This window comes from Hyperolius riggenbachi, chromosome 10 (assembly GCF_040937935.1).
Source record: "Hyperolius riggenbachi isolate aHypRig1 chromosome 10, aHypRig1.pri, whole genome shotgun sequence".
In the NCBI taxonomy this organism is placed as follows: domain Eukaryota; kingdom Metazoa; phylum Chordata; class Amphibia; order Anura; family Hyperoliidae; genus Hyperolius; species Hyperolius riggenbachi.
The window spans coordinates 108,966,632-108,986,137 of NC_090655.1; the positions used below are offsets into that span (position 1 = coordinate 108,966,632).

The 19,506-nt window shown below is 45.3% G+C and overlaps 1 long non-coding RNA gene across 1 annotated transcript in view; it reads left to right on the forward strand.

Annotated features, from left to right (window-relative positions):
- Positions 1–18,221, forward strand: part of LOC137537326 (uncharacterized) — a 40,153-nt gene extending 21,932 nt beyond the window's left edge. The window contains exons 2-3 of the long non-coding RNA XR_011024594.1: positions 14,953–15,098; positions 17,825–18,221. This is a non-coding gene — a long non-coding RNA (uncharacterized lncRNA). The remainder of the gene's footprint in view (positions 1–14,952; positions 15,099–17,824) is intronic.
- Positions 18,222–19,506: the final 1,285 nt, after the last annotated feature.

Below are 19,506 nucleotides of genomic sequence, written 5' to 3' on the forward strand. Positions count from 1 at the left end.
TACTAAGGACAAATCTTGTTTAACTAATCAGCTTTTATAAGGTGGTGAATGTTAATGTGGATATTGGGAGTGCTGTAGACGTGATATACTTGGACTTTACAAAAGCGTTTGATACTGTCCGCACAACAGTCTGGTGTTGAAGTTGAGGATGTCCGGGGAAGAATCTGTGTGCATGGATAAGGAACTGGCTAATGGAAAGAAAGCAAAGAGTTGTATTTAGCCATATTCAAAATGGTTGACTGTTATCAATGGGGTACCATAGCAGGGGTCAGTACTGGGTCCAGTACACTTCAGTTTATTTATTAATAACCTATTAATAACACCTTTATTAATAACCTATTAGATGAAATAGAAAGAAATGTTGCTACTTTGCAGATGATAAATAGAATACAGAAAGGTACAGCAAACTTGGAGTGGGGCTTAGGAGTACTGGTTGACAAGTTACCGTATTTTTCAGAATATAAGATGCTCTGGAGCATAAGACGCAGCTACATTTAGAGGTCAAACATCAGGGGAAAAAATGTATACGGTATATATACTAAACCTGGTGCACCCATGTTCCAGGAGTGTCTTGTACATGTTCTCCCCCATTGTCCTCCTGTGTCCACGATGAGTCCCTTCCTGTCTTCATGTGTGTGTCATCCCTTCCTGCCACCCTGTGTGGTCCTCCTGCCTCATGTGTCCCCTCCTGTCCTGTGTGTGTGTGTCTTCCAGACCCCCATGTGGTCCTCCAGTCCCCTTGTGTCCACTCCTGTCCCCCTGTGTGTGTGTGTCTCTGTCTGTATCCCCTTCTGCCCCCTTTGTGTGTGTTTCTGTGTCCCCTTTACCCCCCCCCCTGTGGTCCTCCAGTCCCTGTGTCCCTTCCTGTCCTCCTGTGTGTATCTGTGCCCCCTCCTGTGCGTGTCCATGTGCCTCTCCTGCCCCCCCCCCCCTGTGGTCCTCCACTCCAGTCCCCATCCTGTCCTTTGTCCATGTCCCCCCCCTCCATGTCTCCACTCCCCCTTTGTAACAATTACGGCAGAGCAACTCACCTTCCTATGGATTCCAGTGCTGTGTGGTCCTCCGCCTCCAGCATGTCAGCGCTACACCTGTAAAAGAAAACTTAGTGGTAGAGTGGCTCACCTACCCAGCGGCGACGATCTGCAGACTCGTACGGCTTCCCCTAGTGACTGCTCCTGTTATTGACTCATTGAGTTATGGGGAATGACTCATTGAATCATTAACAGGAGCCGATACTAGGGGGAGCAGCGCGGCTTCCTCATGAGTAATGAGTAATGCGTAATGATTCAATGAGTCATGGAAATGACTCATTGAATCATTAACAGGCTCCTGTTAATGATTCAATGAGTCATTTCCCATGACTCAATGAGTCATTAACAGGAGCAGTCACTAGGGGAAGCCGCGTGAGTCTGCAGATCATCGCCGCTGGGTAGGTGAGCCGCTCTACCGCTAACTTTTCTTTTACAGGTGTAGCGCTGACATGCTGGAGGTGGAGGACCACCCAGCGCTGGAATCCATAGGAAGGTGAGTTGCTCTGCCGTAATTTCTGCCAAGGGGTAGCGGAGGCATGCTGGGGGCAGGCGGACCACACAGGGGACAAGGCAGGGAGTCCCCGGCAATGCGGCGGATCGGCGGTTCGTATTGGCGGGCATTCTGAAGTTGGGGATTCCCTGTCTTTAGAATATAAGATGCGGGAACTTTTTCTCCCCATTTTTGGGGGAGAAAAAGTGCATCTTATATTCCAAAAATTATGGTAAATAATTGTAAATCAATGCCAAGTCGCTGCAGCTGAAGCAAATACAATTTTGGGATGCATTAAGGAAGGAAAATAAAAACTCAGGATGCTAAGCACAATACTGTTCCTATTTTGCTCTTTCATGAGGCCACATCTGGAATATGGAATGCAGTTCTGGGCACCACATTACAGTAGGGACATTGCAGTTTTTTAAATGGTGCAGAGATGAGCCATAAAATTGATCATTGGATGGAAGGTCTCACTTATCAGGAAAGTTTAGATAAACTAAGCTTATTTAGCCTGAATTAGGGACTTCTTAGAGGAGATCCAATTAACATATAATATACCAGAGGGCAATATAAAAGTTTGGCAGATAAGCTTTTAGGGCCCATTTCCACTTGTGCAGTGCGAATCGTCGTGAAAAAAAAATTGGAAGGGGATGCAAATTTTGTATGCGTTTGTATGCAAATTTTCATGCGAATTCGCATGAATGATGCTGTATGCGAATTTAACCATGGCAGTGCCTGTATGCTTTTCAATTGCTTCCATGCGAATTCGCATACACCCGCATAGCAGTATGCGGTATGCGAATTCTGATGGCTCTGCCATGCAAATTTTTGACGCAGACGAAAACACTCAGAAATCCTGACAAGTGGAAACAGTCCCATCCACTTGTATTGGCTATGCGAATTTGCATGCGGCAAACGCATGCAAATTCGCGATAGTGGAAATGGGCCCTTAGTCCCTAGGCTTAGGCAAAGCACAAGGGGATATGACCTGCTTATGGAGGAAAACATTTTTTGCCATTTATTCAGGAGGGGGTTCTTTACAGTATGAGTGGCTAAAATGTGGAATATATCATCACAGTAAAGAGTTATGGTAAATTCCATGACTACATTTAAAGGGGGCTTGGAAGTTTTCCTTGTATTGTAGGACATCCATTGCTATACTTACTACGTAATTCCAAATCAGAATCAGAATCAGAATCATGTTTATTTCGCCAAGTACAACAGGGGGTTGTACCCGGAATTATTTTTGGCTCAAACAGGGTCGGAGATGGTTCAACACATGCATGCAATCCAACATATACAGTCAGGTACAGTAGTACAAAGTAGCATAAACCTATATATACAGCACATAACTATAATGAAGGACGCGTGGGGAAGTCTGGAGAGCTGTGTGAGGGGAGCAGCCGGTGGCCATCTGCCGGTGGCACTCGCTCAGCTCCGCAGCAGCTTCAGACGCCCCGCAGTGTGTCCTGGAAAGAGTGGACAGCGAAAGAGAGAGAGAGAAAGAGAAGGGATAGCCAAAGAGAGACTGAGAGAAGAAAGATAAAGAACCAGTGCAAGAGGAGAGAGACAGAGGCAGAGTCCCCCCCCCCCCCCCCCCCAGGGCTGCAGGCTAGAAAGCACCCCAGGGTCCGACAATCAGTCCGAACAGTGTCCATCCCTGTGGAAAGTCGCCAGGTGGAAAAACCCGGCATTGTTGGTCCAGGGGTTCTATATGATTGCAATCAAGAGTCAAGGAATTGTTTTCCTTTTAGGGCTCATTGGTCCAAGCCTTCCTTTGGATCAACTAGGATATGTAAGGGTACAAGTAGTGAAGAGAGAGCACATTCCCAAAGCTAAAGCATTCTAGAATGCTGCTACATACATAAGTCTATGAATCGATTCAGAAATAGAAACCGCTGAAGCGCACATCCACATTGCTTAAAAAAACACCTGTATTGTTTTGCTGTTGACAACCAACCATATGGGATAGACGGAGATGAGTGCAGAGAGATCGACCGCTGTTTTGCGCTATCAAGTAATGCTTTGTCAGTGTAGCCTCTAAATAACAATTAGGTAGTGTATAGCCCACAACTTCAATTAGTTGGAGAGTCCTCCCATACATAATTAGGCAATGTGACCCCATCATTGGTGTTCAGCAGTCAATGTAAATAAAAATGAGACACATTATTCACCTTCCAGCTCACTTTTGATCACCTGCAGTGATCTTGCTATATGCCAGGCCAACCATTTTATACTGCCAGTGTCAGGTAATGAGGCACACGACCTATCACTCTGCATTTCCAAACTTTGTAGATATGTAGGGTAACTAGGAGGATCACTCCTGCCTGCATAGGAGGCAGGACTATTTACTACAATGGGAAAATGGGGGCAGCAGTGGCGTACCTAGGGCATTCGACACCCGGTGCTGGGTATTGAGACACCCCCCCCCACCCACCATAAAAAAACACAAAAAAGTGACTGTGTAGGCCAGGTGTAGGCTCCCCCCCCCTAAAGTTGGCCTCAATATAGGTAGCTAACAAAAAGTGGGTGTGGTTATAACCCACAGCGAAAAATGGGCGTGACCCTGACCAGATGAGGGCAGAGCTAACTCATTTAAAGTGAACCTGGGATGAGAGTGATATGGAGGCTACCATATTTATTTCCTTTTAAACAAAAGGCTGCCCTGCTGATCTATTTGGCTGCAGTAGTGAACTGAATTACACCAGAAACAAGCATGCAGCTAATCTTGTCAGTTCTGGCAAGATTGTCAGAAACCCTTGACCTGCTGCATGCTTGTTCAGGGTCTATGATTGAAAGAATTAGAGGCAGAGGACCAGCACGGCAGCCAGGCAACTGGTATTGCTTAAAAGGAGATAAATATGGCAGCCTCAATATTATTCTCACCTCGAGTTCCCTTTAAAAGTGCAACGCAAAGACAGTGGACTCAAGTTTTGGTGACCCTTTCCCCAGAAAATTCACATTATTGTGCAGGTTTTCTCAAGAAAATACACATAAAGTGAGCAGATTTGCCCAGAAATTAAGTTCAATCATGTTGGCAGATTTGCCCAGAAAATACGTGCAATCATGTCGGCAGATTTGCCCAGAAAATACATGCAATCATGTTGGCAGATTTGCCCAGAAAAGACATGCAATCATGTCGGCAGATTTGCCCAGAAAAGACATGCAATCATGTGGAAGATTTGACCAGAAGAAACCTGCAATCATGTGGAAGATTTGACCAGAAAATACATGCAATCATGTGGAAGATTTGAAAAGAAAATACATGAAATCATGTGGCAGACCTGGCCAGAAAACACTTCAATCATGTAGCAGACCTGGCCAGAAAATACATGCAATCATGTCGGCAGATTTGACCAGAAAAGACATGCAATCATGTGGAAGATTTGACCAGAAAATACATGCAATCATGTGGAAGATTTGACCAGAAAATACATGCAATCATGTCGGCAGATTTGACCAGAAAAGACATGCAGTCATGTAGAAGATTTGACCAGAAAATACATGCAATCATGTGGAAGATTTGACCAGAAAATACATGCAATCATGTGGCCGACCTGGCCAGAAAACACTTCAATCATGTAGCAGACCTGGAACGAACAGTCGATACACCTGCTAACACAAATAAAAAGAAAATGTACTCACCTAAGGCAGCAGCAGACCTCCTGTCCCGGCCTCTGTCCGGCACGCAGCTCCCACGATCCTCTGCAGCCAGCCAGTAACTGAAACTCCCATGCTGAGAGCAGGGCTACGGGAAAATGGCGCCCGAAGCCCTGCACTGCAGACTCAAAGTCTCCAGAGCAGGGCTTCAGATGCCATTTTACTGTAGCCCTGATCTGCCGCTGTCGGAGCTGCGGGCTGCTGCCGCCAGTGAACTGACACGGCGTCTATTAGACGCTGAAAGTCAATTCACGCTGGGGGGTGCTTGGAAAATGATATGGGGTGCTTCAGGACCCAAAGCACCCCCCTGGCGCCGCCACTGCCCCAGTATAGCTAGTATAGTTGCCCTTAGTGTAGGTAATATAGTTGTCTCCAGTGTAGCTAGTATAGTGCCCCCCCAGTGTAGCTAGTATAGTGGCCCCCAGTGTAGCTAGTATAGTGGCTCCACCAGTGTAGCTAGTATAGTGCCCCCCCCCCCAGTGAAGCTAGTATAGTGGCCCCCCAGTGTAGCTAGTATAGTGCCCCCCCCAGTGTAGCTAGTATAGTGGCCCCCCAGTGTAGCTAGTATAATGCTCCCCCAGTATAGCTAGAAGGAGGGGTGACAGGGATAGCGGCGGGGAGGGGGGACATATCCCCCCTCCCTCACCTGGGTCCCCTCCTTCTGCCTCTCTTCCCCTCCAAAATGCAGCCAGCGGGGGCAGCGGGCACCAAACAGGCAGGGCGGACAGGCGGAGAATACACTCTGCACTTCCGCGTTCCAGCTGCTGGAACGCTGCGTCGCCGTCATGTGCCTCTTCTGCGCCTCCAATACCATGACCAGCCCCTCCCCGCCGCTATCCCTGTCAGTCACCCCACCTTCTAGCGTTGCTCTTCCCCTCCTGCTCTGCAATGTGGGGTTGTGGCGACACCCCCCTGGCTGTCAGTCACCCGGGGCGCCACGCACCCCTTTGCCCAATTGTAGGAACGTCACTGGAAGGCAGCATTCAAAGTATTCAAGGCAAGGATCCCAAACACTTTGACCTATTGACACCACTGTCCACAATGCATAACCTGTTGGGTTAATATGCTGGATAGCAGATAAATGTGTGGAAACCTAGTGCTGGAGGTACCCTGATGTGAAGAGATGTTTCCAAAAAGTACCTTCTAGAAAGTCAAATCTGGGTTGCTCGTAAACTACGCCAGCGCGAATCTACGCGTCGTAGTCCGCAACTACGCATCGTAGTTCATAGACGAAGTTTAAAAACTTTGCGTATGTATTCCTGCGTAGTCGTAGACCCGCTGTGCGAAGCTTCGCCCGCTACGCGTAGTTGACGTATGTATTGCGAAGTCAACTATGCATGCTGTAACTGCATCATTGCGCTTGCGCAGAAATACTATTGCCCTTCTATACGTATACAATTCCACATTAAAAGGTGGAATGTACGCTTATATTAGTTCACTCATGTGCATAGTTAGCGGATTATTGCGGAAAATTTTCCGCATAAGGGCATAAGCGTCTGCATCAACCACGCTTCGCACTACGCGAAGCTTCCATATTTTAACACGTAGTCTACGAAATGCAAATGTAGTGAAGTTTCTGATTTCGTAGCTGTAGTTTGCGAAGCGTAATTGTGGAAAATTACGCGTAATTCCAGCGTAGCCAAGTTTGCTGACTATGACCATCCCTAAGTAAAATCACAGGAGCCTTGAGATGCAAGCACAGTGTATTATTACAGTGACAACATGTAAAAGATAAGGAAGTAGAAGGAGTATTCCCAAACCCAGGTTGCTAAGAAAGCAATCACTAAGCTTGCATGTGGGAAATGGCTGTCCTCACTCAGGTCAACTCAGCCCTACCCTCCAGGAGGAACTCAATGTATAATAGGGTAAAAGGCAAGTATTTGCTTGCCTCTAATGTGGTCAGAGTACATTTGAAATCGGCGCCGGTAGACTTGGGCGAAGGATACAGCGGTATATGGCTGATCCTGCTTCTGCACAAGTCCGGGCCGTTTTAATTACTATTCCCCCTCCAGGCTGCCATGGACAGTGGGGAAATGAAATAATTCGGCTTCCAGCGATTGCTGGAGGCCGAATTATTGTGGTTTTTAAGCAGCTTGGGCTCCGACTTCTGACGGAGCCGACATTACTCACTGAGCGCCGCTATAGACTGATTCCCATTACAGTCTATGATGGCGCTGGCTGCGCCCAAATCTAGCAGCGCTGAAAAGCACTGCTCCGATGTGGTCACGCCTGACAATCACCACTTATTATTTTCAGCAGGAATTGCATTTTGTGAGTGTTGCTTGCAAATTTTCACCAAAGGCATTTACGCAATGAAAATGCCATTTTCGTTTTCAAGATCTTTTCGCGAAAATATGCTTAAATTTTCGCATTTTCACTTTTGAGCTTTTTATGTAATTTCGCTAAAATTTTTGCATTTTCGCCTAATGGCTGCTGACTTTTGCGATTAATAGCAAAGCTTAGCTAGAATAACAAAATTTGCAAGGTATGTTAAAGTGAACAGAGGGTATAAGAGTAAAAAAGATTTTCACAAAGACCTTATAGTTAGAGATGCAAACTTATTTGTGCGAACTTCGGTGGTTCGTGCTCGCGGTGGACCGCGAACTATATGCGAGTTCGACCCACCCCCTATACTACTATACTATAACATCATTAGGGTCAACTTTGACCCTCTACATCACAGTCAGCAGACACATGGTAGCCAATCAGGCTACACTCCCTCCTGGAGCCCCCCTTATAAAACACAGGCAGCGTCAGCCTTTTCACTCACTCGTGTGGCTGCAGTAATTAGAGATAGAGAAGGGAGAGAACCTGCTGAAATAGGGAAAGCTTAGTTAGGCTCTTGTGTTAGGCTTGTTAGCTTGCTCCTTGCTTTTACTTATTGCAAAAAAAAACCACTCCTCAACAGCTCTTTTGAGAGCTAATGTTGTTCTTGTGGTCTATTTTTTTTTGTGTATCCCACAGACACTTGTGTAGCATATACAGCCCTGTCAGTCAGTCGCAGCTGCTGGACCTTGGCCGCTTAGTAATTCCTACTGTGCCACTGCCAGGCCCAGCACATTCAGTGACTACCTGTATGTGTGACAGCTGCACATTTGTAATACCAATCCCTACATACTTGCTCAGTAGTGCACCTACCTACATAACCGCAAGCAGTGTTATATTATATACCAGTCACTCGCTGCACCTGTTCACGGTACCTGTGTGTGTGACAGCTGCACATTTGTAATATCAATCACTGCATACCTACCTGTTCAGTGCACCTACCTACGTGAGCGCACACAGTGTTATATACCACCAGTCACTGCACCTGTTCACGGTACCTGTGTGTGTGTGTGACAGCTGCACATTTGTAATACCAGTCACTGCAACCTGTTCACTGCACCTGTGTAACCACACATTGTTGTACCAGCAGTCACTGCAACCTGTTTACTGCACCTGTGTAACCACACGTTGTTGTACCAGCAGTCACTGCAACCTTTTCACTGCACCTGTGTAACTGTACATTGTATTATTCAAGCCAGTGCATACCTTTCACTTCATCCCCCCAATATGGACAAAACAAGAGGCAGAGCCAGAGGCAGTCCACCAGGCAGGTCTGTTCAAGGTCGTGCTGTTGTGATTTCTTGCAGCCCTCGACCAAAGTACAGTGTTCAGAAGAAGGCACATGCCATCAACCCCCAATATTGTCAGGAGGTAGTTGACTATTTAACACAGAACACCTCAGCTTCCGCACCTCCTACTCTGATTCTGGCACCCCACTTAACGTCGGCAGCCATCACCAAAGTGCCATCATCACAGGGCTCAGCGGTGTGGAAATTTGTTTGTGTGTCTGCCTCAGAGGCTCAATGCCATCTGTATTCTCTGCCACCAAAAATTGAGCCATGTAAAGACCCAGACCCACGTAGGGACAACTACCTTACGAAGGCACATGATTACAAAGCAAAAACTGCAATGGGATGACCACCTGAGGAAAAGCAGCACACTACAGTGGAAGATACCAAACCGCAATTATTTCTCAAAAAAGGCGATACCTAAACTGTACCGTGATGTTAAAGGCAAGTAGTGTCAACTCTGGCACACAGCGTTGGGTCAAAGGTCCATCTGACTACGGATGCCTGGTCTGCAAAGCACGGTCAGGCCTGCCCGAAGACTAAGTCCTCCCACACAGCATCTCTGTCTGCAGGCCGCTTGACTGCCTTCTCCGCCACCACCAACAGGGTCCAGGACTCCAGGCAGACTCTTGAATTTTTAAGGCCGCTGCTAGCATTGGCCGCTATAATAATTTTTCTCGTGAGTGTACATGCCTGCCTAATTTTTCTGGCTGCAGCTGTAACAACAAAACAAAAGGCATGTACATGTGTCAATTCCCCTTGGTGATCATTACCTTGCCGCGGTGAAGGGGCTTGCGTATCACAATGAAGCAATGAACGCCAGCTATATGAGTATCTCGGGGGGGCGGGGCACACCCAAGATAATAAGGTCGTTGCTTCATTGTGGACAGACCAAATTCAATCAGCTGGACATTGACTGTTGTTCTGTCATTGAGCTACCTCAGCCCGGCTACCATATGGGCTTGAAAACCGCCATGGCCTGCACTCTCGCCATGGTGCGCACCAGTCCAGCACGGCTATCACTACACAAACAGCTGTTTGTGGTGCGTTACACAGTGAGTTTGGTCTGTCAATGTGAAGCAGTACTATATTTACTCTCCCTGATTGATGTAAACACATGCAAGATGTTTTAAAGCACTTTAGGCCTCCAATTTAGCATGCAATGTAATTTCTGCCCTTAAAACGCTGCTGTGTGTCAAATCCAGATTTTTCCCCGGTACTTTTGGCGTGTATCCTACTCCGCCATGCAAAAACTCAGATGTTAGACCCCTTGAAACATCTTTTCCATCACTTTTGTGGCCAGCATAAATGTTTCTAGTTTTCAAAGTTCGCATCCCCATTGAAGTCTATTGCAAACTGAACTTTTTGCAGAAGTGTGCGTTCGAGGTTCGCGGACCGGATATTGGAGGTTCGAACCATCTCTACTCAGAGTTTTGGAGAAAATAGATTTTAAAATGATGAAAGTAAAATAGTATACATTTAAATGCGGTAAATGACAGATTGCGTATCAACATAACATTAATGCAAATTTACATATATCAGAAGAAAAAACAATGAATTTCATGATGTGGTCTCCAGGAGGTCAAGAACGCAGTTCAGTTCACGAACGCAAATTTGCCACAAATGTTCACGAACCATGCAAACTGCCATGGACTTTAATGGGCAAGGAAATTCTAAAACCTGGTCCTAGAGAGACTTTTTCTGGCAACAAAAGTGATGGAAAGTTGTTTAAAGGGGCCTAACACCTGGACTGTAGAGTTGGGCCGAACCTCCGATTTTAGGTTCGCGAACCGGGTTCGCGAACGTCCGCGGAAGGTTCGGTTCGCGGAAAAGTTCGCGAACCGCAATAGACTTCAATGGGGATGCGAACTTTGAAAAAAAAAAATTATGCTGGCCACAAAAGTGATGGAAAAGATGTTTCAAGGGGTCTAACACCTGGAGGGGGGCATGGCGGAGTGGGATACACGCCAAAAGTCCCCGGAAAAATCTGGATTTGACGCAAAGCAGCGTTTTAAGGGCAGAAATCACATTGAATGCTAAATGACAGGCCTAAAGTGCTTTAAAACATCTTGCATGTGTATACATCAATCAGGTAGTGTAATTAAGGTACTGCTTCACACTGACACACCAAACTCACCGTGTAACGCACCGCAAACAGCTGTTTGTGTAGTGACGGCCGTGCTGGACTGGACAGTGGCGGGTTCACTGAACACAACAGGTATGCAGTGGCGAGTTCACTGAACAGAACAGGTATACAGTGGCGGGTCCACTGAACAGAACAGGTATGCAGTGGCGGGTTCACTGAACACAACAGGTATGCAGTGGTGGGTTCACTGAACAGGTATGCAGTGGTGGGTTCACATAACAGGTATGCAGTGGTGGGTTCACAGTACAGGTATGCAGTGGCAGGTTCACTGAACAGGTATGCAGTGGTGGGTTCACTGAACAGGTATGCAGTGGTGGGTTCACTGAACAGGTATGCAGTGGTGGGTTCACAGTACAGGTATGCAGTGGTGGGTTCACAGAACAGGTATGCAGTGGCGGGTTCACTGAACAGGTATGCAGTGGTGGGTTCACAGTACAGGTATGCAGTGGTGGGTTCACAGAACAGGTATGCAGTGGCGGGTTCACAGAACAGGTATGCAGTGGCAGGTTCACTGAACACAACAGGTATGCAGTGGCGGGTTCACTGAACAGGTTTACAGTGGCGGGTCCACTGAACAGAACAGGTATGCAGTGGCGGGTTCACTGAACACACCAGGTATGCAGTGGTGGGTTCGCTGAACAGGTATGCAGTGGTGGGTTCACAGAACAGGTATGCAGTGGTGGGTTCACAGAACAGGTATGCAGTGGCAGGTTCACTGAACAGGTATGCAGTGGTGGGTTCACAGAACAGGTATGCAGTGGCAGGTTCACTGAACAGGTATGCAGTGGTGGGTTCACAGAACAGGTATGCAGTGGTGGGTTCACTGAACAGGTATGCAGTGGTGGGTTCACAGAACAGGTATGCAGTGGCAGGTTCACTGAACAGGTATGCAGTGGCGGGTTCACAGAACAGGTATGCAGTGGTGTGTTCACAGAACAGGTATGCAGTGGCAGGTTCACTGAACAGATATGCAGTGGTGGGTTCACTGAACAGGTATGCAGTGGTGGGTTCAATGAACAGGTATGCAGTGGTGGGTTCACAGTACAGGTATGCAGTGGTGGGTTCACAGAACAGGTATGCAGCCAGGAACAAGCTAAGCCTAACTAATCTTTCCCTATGAGAGACAGTCTGCACTCTGCAGCAGCTCGCCCTACTCTCACTAATGCAGGCACACGAGTGACCGTAATGGCCCACGCTGCCTGCCTTATATAAGGGGGGTGGGGCTCCAGGGGCTAGTGTAGCCTAATTGGCTACACCGGGCCTGTTGACTGTGAAGTAGAGGGTCAAAGTTGACCCTCCATGGTGCATTATGGGGCGAACTGAACTTTAGCAAACGTTCGCGTGTGGGACGCGAACGCGAACCACGGAAGTTCGCATGAAACCGTTCGCAGGCGAACCGTTCGGCCCAACTCTACTGGACTGTAACACCTGGAGGGGGATCCATGACCCAAAGTTGTGTTTTAATCTCTAAAGGGCAGAAATCACTTTACATTCCAAAATTTGTGGAATAAAGTGCTTTAAAACGTCCAGCATTGCCAGGGATCTTTATACAGCCATATTGCGGCTGTATAGGGATCCCTGGCCAAAGCTTTCACTTCTATAGAGTTTTCAGGGGTCCATACATGGCTATCACTAAAGCTCTTTGCGGTTGTTTGCAGTGCAGTAAATGTGGCGTTCCGTCTGTCAGTGTTAACCGGGTCTAACCCTTACACTACCTGATCGACCTGTACACACGCTGGATATTTTACAGCATTTTATTCCACAAATTTAGGAATGTAATGTGATTTCTGACCATTAGAGATTAAAACATGATTCTGGGTCAACTATGTTATTTTTGGTGGGACTTTTGCCATTGATCCTTCTCTGGTATGCCACGGTCCAGGTGTTAGGCCCCTTGAAACAACTTTTTCATTATCTGTCATTTACCGCATTTCAATGTATACTTTTTTCCTATTGTAAACTTAAAATTGATTTTCTCCAAAACTATAAGGTATTTTTGAAAACTTTTAATACTCTTGTACCCACTGTTCTCCTTAACATATCCTGCAAATTTGGTGATTCTAGCTGGTAAGGGGGCTGTGCTATTAACCACGAAAGTCGGCAGCTACTAGGCGAAAAAAAGGCTAAAATACTTGGGTGAATTTTCGCTTGTCGAAGTGAAAATTGTAGTTGCACGAAAAGAATATTAGCATTTTCACTAATCACTAACCAGCACTTCATGGGAAGTCAGCTTGTTGACAGTCTGCTTCTTTTAAACCTGAATTCAGCTCTTCCTCTATGTATGGCCTTAAGCACCAGATATTGGAATAGTAAAACAACTCTTTTGTGTTTGGTCTGGCACGGTTATTTAGTGTTTGTTTTTCAAGAGATGGCTGTAGGGCATGGGTGATTGGAGTAGGTTTAGCAGAAACTCCTTGAAGAAAGAAAGGAAGGAGCAGGGTTGCATCTTATGTAGTTGTTCTGATGGGGCCTGCAACTTTTGTCATGAAGCTTTGTTGCAAAACCATATCCAGTGCTGTTTACCTGACCTGTGCAATGTAAAGGGAGACACCATGCCTGCCCATGTCTGCTACTAGAAATGTCAATAGTAAAGTTTACTAAGACAAGATAAGAACCATGTGTTCAAGCAAGCACATGGCTAATGTTTCCCACCATGTGAACATGCAGTACAGGGGTAGCACACTGGGTAAAGCAGGATAGATCGGCATGTGCCAATGAGGGATGCAGTTGCCATCACATCAGTTGGTCTGTGAGCATCTGCTGAGGTTGGGATTCACACATTGGTTGTGTTAGCTAATAGGGGTAGTTTCTGTATGTCCTGAAAATAATGCAGGATAGACATTTGCTGCTGGAAAAAAGGTTTTCCGGGAACAAGGTGTTTTAAGAATAGGTAGAAGAGGTTGGCAAACTTTAAATTGTCAATCGCCAAAGAATACAGGTCTTGCTCTAAACCAATGCCTTGAACCCTCCTCGATGTTCAGGGTTGAGAGAGATCTGTGCCTGTTCTGATTCCTCCAGAGTCCCAACTCTGCTAGACCCTCTTTTCATCACAAACAGTGATGGCTGAACAGATTGCAACCTCCTGGCCATAGTGCCAAGATTTGTTATTAGGCAAGCCAAATTTCATTCTGATGCCACAGATGTGAAATGATGATGGACAAGCAATTTTCTCAGAGAGCCTTATAAAATGCTGCTTCCAAGTTTTTGAAGTTACAAGATGGGGTTAGCATGTCTTTATGGCCTCGGTCTGTGTCACTACTCCCTTCTTTCCACTACCTCCTCTGATGACCTACCAGGCGTTTCCATTTTGGGCATCCAGTTGCGTCCAGTAACCACGCCATCACCATTTCCTACCTCACTCCTGAAGTCAGGAAGTCAAAGCATATCGCAGTAAGTAGAACAGCTTGATCTGATTCAGCTTCTGCCTCAACACTGTCACCCTCAGCTACATTATGCTTATGGCACACTCTCTTCCACCTCCCCTCAGCTGAAAGTGTCACTTAAGGCAGCCAAACCCCCAGAGTTCCATCTCTTCCTCATTAGAGGAAATCACTTGGGAATTGTGAAAGAGATCTGTACTTATTACCATGATCTGTTGTTATGTGACCAAATAGGGCTGCTATAGTCTGGATATTGTGAAGTGCTGGGTGACAATATTCTAGAAAGTCTTCACATACCACTACAGGAGCTCCGGGAAGGATATGAATATGGCACTGAGGGATTATTACTTGCATTTATTTATTTAAAAAAAAAAAAAAAACCTTTTTCCACTGTAGTAGTCTTTTAAATATTTCTGAAAATATGAGAAATGGATTATAAGCTTTCTATATGTCTTTATTTTGGTTTTTGTTTAGTTAGCAATGCATCGATGAATAAGCAGATTAAGGGCAGTTAATTGACTAGCTTCACATGTTGTTCCTTGGAAAGATATAAAAAGTGTTTTGTTGGTGTGGTATTATTACAGCATCTAGATTTTCAAAGCTTGCCATTATGTAATTGTTTATGCAGGTCTCATGATCTTCTAATAGTTCAAGACAAGAATGTGGAACATCCGGTTTTCCTCGAATACACGTCTGGGAACATTTTTTACAATAGTTTAGCTTCTCCCTATAGAATCGTCTGATCCACAGAAGAGCTATTTCGAGTGACTATTGGTAATATCTTTCACTGAACACTGTATTCTAATGACAATTGTCTTGGTTTCTTGTTACTGAGGTTAAGCACTAATGTGAGTCTCAGATGTCTTACGTGAGCATTGCTTTCAATGAGGATGAGGGCATGGCATTTCATCATCACTGGTGTGGAAAAATTCTTGCTGCAAGCAGATCAAAAGTCAGTATGGGAACAGTAGCCTGTTTTTTTAAGGGACCACTATCATGAAAAATTGTAAAATGCATATTTATGCATTTCTCCCAAAGTAAAATGCAATAAATAACTTTTCTCCTATGTTGCGGTCACTAACAGTGGGCAGTAAGAATCTGACAGATCTAACAGGATTTGGACTAGTCCATCTCCTCATGGGGGGTTCTCAGTATTTCCTTTATTCTTTAGAAAAGCCCTGTATGGAAAGAATCTATAAAAGGATGCCGGCTGGCCTCCCTAATTGCTTTCATTCTATTTCGGCAGTTGTACTGAGCAACTGCAATTCAGTGAGCGCTTTTGAAAATAAAGAGAACCCTGAGTATCCCTCATGAGGACAAGGATTAGTCCAAAACCAGTGAGATCTGTCAGATTTTCAATACCAACTGTATTTGACAGCAACATAGGAAACAAGTAATTTATACTGCACTGGTGAGAGGTGTGGCGCACCTGAGGAAGGGCAAGGCCCGAAACATGTCTGTTTGCTCTAATACAATTTGAATTGCTGAGCCATTGGTGGGCTTTCTCCAAGTTTGTATTATCGCAATTGGTTTGCAGGGGTCTGGCACCGGTGGACTGGTCTAGAGCTACAGACCAGTGAGGTGTGGTATCTTTACCTATAATTTGTACTGCATTTTACAAATAGAACAAATAAACATTTTATAGATATGAATAATAAATGTAACATTTTTCACGATAGTGGTCCTTTAACTAGATAAGGACCGCAGTGATTGAGATCTACGCCCTGTATTGGTGGGCTCCTGGCTGGCAGGGCGTAGATCTCAATCACTGTCCGCAGCACGCATCCGCCGTTGCCACCGCTCCCTGCCAGAGATCGCTGGTCCTTAAATGGTTAAAGGGAACCTAAACTGAGAAGAATATGGATGTTTCCTTTTAAACAATACCAGTTGCCTGGCAGTCCTGCTGATGCCTTTGGCTGCAGTAGTGGCTGAATCACAGACCTGAAACAAGCATGCAGCTAATCCAGTCTGACTTCAGTCAGAGCACCTGATCTGCATGCTTGTTGGGCTGTGGCTAAAAGTATTAGAGACACAGGATCAGCAGGAGAGTCAGGCAACTGGTATTATTTTAAAAGGAAAAATCCATATCCTTCTCAGTTTAGGTTGCCTTTAAGTTATGTAATTAAGTAAAAGTGTATAGCCCTGTACGCAGTACTCAATTGCATTGCAGAATAATTCTGCATGTCAACTTACTGCCCATACAATTCTATGAGCCTGTTCACAGTATTGTGTTGTAACTGACAGCACTATACTAACTCTCTGCATGCAGGGTTTGTAATAAAGTCTATAGCCAGTCTCAATTGTAGTTCACACTCAATATAACACATTATAACGCGTGTGTTATGCAACTGACCACTGTGAACCTAGCCTAATAGGTTTAAATAAAATTAAGGACACCGCAATATTTTCTGAGGCTAAGTTCACATTGGTCAGTTGCATAATTCAAGCGTTATGAGTGTGAACTGCAATGGAGACTGGTTATAGACTTTATTCCAACTTGCTTCATGCAGAATTATTATTATTATTATTATTTATTGTATTTATAAAGCGCCAACATATTACGCAGCAATCATGTGATCTGTTACTGATAGAAGTTAGAAAATGATAGCAAAACATTACACATCAGGGGGGACAGCGGTGGTTTGGCGGATGCGGCCTCACAAGGTCGATTTTGGGTTGATTTCAGCATGAAATTGATCAGGAATCAGCCTGCAGTGTATGGGCAGTCGACAAATCTCTCTCTAATCAGATTCGATTAGAGAGAGATTTGTCCCTTAGTCGAATCTTCCGCTGTCCTCTGCTGGCTCCGGGCGCAGTTCTTTGTCCATACACACACCCCACATGGTTGCCGGCATAAGTGCGGTTACATGTGACGCCAAACACGCGCCCCTGTTCCTCCAGCAACCATGTGTCGTGCGTGTATGGACGAAGGACTGCGCCAGGAGCCAGCAGAGGATAAGTAGTAGCCACGGACAGGTAATGAATGAATAGTACACTGGGGTGCACATTACACATTAAGGATTACACCGTCAGGGGTTTTGTCGTGTTTGTCGCTCATCTCGATATTGCTCACCGCTACCGCTGTGCACCTGATCAACTCAGTTGGTCCTACATCTTGCAGAATATCCAACCGATTAAGGGGACCAATTTCGGCCCACATCAGGCATGCACTTGGCGGCCCCAGTTTTTTTTCATCCGATTCCGATTATAATAATTGAATTGGATGATTGACCAGCCCACAAGTCACCTGATGTATGGCCACCTTAAACCTCTGCTTCTTAATTAGCTGTAGAGAAAGTAGTTCCTTATCATTATGTTTGAATGAGTATTTGTGTGCAAGCGTGCCAAAGGTTAACTTAACTACAAATCATGGGACAGCCATCAAACATTTAAATAGGGTCATTATTCATTATAGCTAAAGGTTCTGGCATGCAATACAGTCTCTGTTCTCCTTTCTGAGTTTTCCTCCCGGCTTATCATTGTATCTTCATCTCCCACAGTCAGCACAAGTGAGATGTCAGAGGAATACTGACAAAATGTTGATGTAAGAAGAAGGAGTCCTCCAGGAATGCGATGTATGCAGGAGTAGATCCTTTTCTTAGAATGCTTATGTAAAGAATAAACAAAATGCTGAAAAATCCCCCATGAAGAGATGGACTAGTCCAAAACCTGTCAGATCTGTTGAATTTCTACTACCTAAGTGACAGTGACAACAATATAGAAGAAAAGTAATTCCTGGCTCATTTTACTCTGAAAGAAATGTACTTCTCATTTGTATGTGTTTACATGTATTTTAAATGTTACCATTTTCCGCAATACTGGGCCTTTAAAGTAAACCTGAGATGTGGAATCTGGTGCTTCCTCCAGCCCCCTTCAGGCTAATTGGTCCTTTGCTGTCCTCCTCTGCTGTCTGGAGCTTTCAGGAGGTGGCCCAGTAATTTCGCAAGTCGGGGCGCAGCCCAGCCGCACGTGTGTACCCCTTCATGCTCGAGTGTGGCGTGATGCGGGAGTGTGATGGGGAAGTACTCATGGCTGGACTGCGCCTGCCCCGACTGGTGCCGACTTGCAAGATTACTGGGCCACCTAGCGAATGATCCAGGTGGCGGAGGAGGACAGCATGGGACCAATCAGGCTGAAGGGGGCTGGAGAAAGCACCAGGTATGTATGAATCCATTTTTTATTCACATCTCAGGTACCCTTTAAGATAGAAATCTTTTTAGTGTAAAATGTTCATAGAATATACAGTATGTATTTTTTTTTTTTTTTGAAGTATAGTGATTACGCTAGCAGGCAGAATCATTGTATACTCAGCGATAGGGAGGTTTTTCATGGAGGACCATGACCACTTCATACAGAAGCTATGACTATGCTTTTCCTTTAGACAGTATGGCCCAGAGAGTAGCAAAACATATTGGCCTATATTCAATTAACGTTTTCTCCTGCTTTTTTTCTCCTTAAAGATCATTTCATGTCTTTAAAGGGACTCAGAGCTCAGGATACTAAAAAGATTTATACATACCTGCGGCTTCCTCCAGCCCCATAAGCTCCGATCGCTCCCATGTCGCTGTCTTCAGTCTTCTGCAGCTCCGATACCGGGTCCCCGCACTTCCCTCAGTCGCAGCCAGTCCACGCAGGAGAAATGCGCTCTTTGCATATCTGTCCAGCAGCTGCTGGAGAGATACGTAGAGGGCGCGCTTGTCATATGCCAGACTGGCGACGTGGGAACGATCTGAGCTTATGGGGCTGGAGGAAGCCGCAGGTATGTATAAATCTTTTTAGTTCCCTGAGCTCTGGTGCACTTTAAAATTTTTCAGGATGTGACAATTGAAAAAGTAACAAGAAACAGGTGAAAAAAAAATCTCTTAAAAAAAGTACTTCCTTTTATTTGGATTCATTTATAGTTTGTAAATGAAAGTGCTGTATGTATAAACTGGTGTGTTGGAATGTGTATTTAGCAACAACAGTCTATTTTGTGTATATTTATGCATTACCAGCTACAACCGAAAGGGTGTCAGTGTTAAAGTAGCAATGGCCTCTTATTACATCCTGCATCTGTAAATGAAGGTATGAAAGGCAATTCTTTGTATTTCTGTTGTGTGTTATCTAAGGGTGCTATTAGCCATGAGGCCTTAGAAATATCTGTTTCTTCTGCAGTCAACATTGCTGAACATCAAAAATCTAG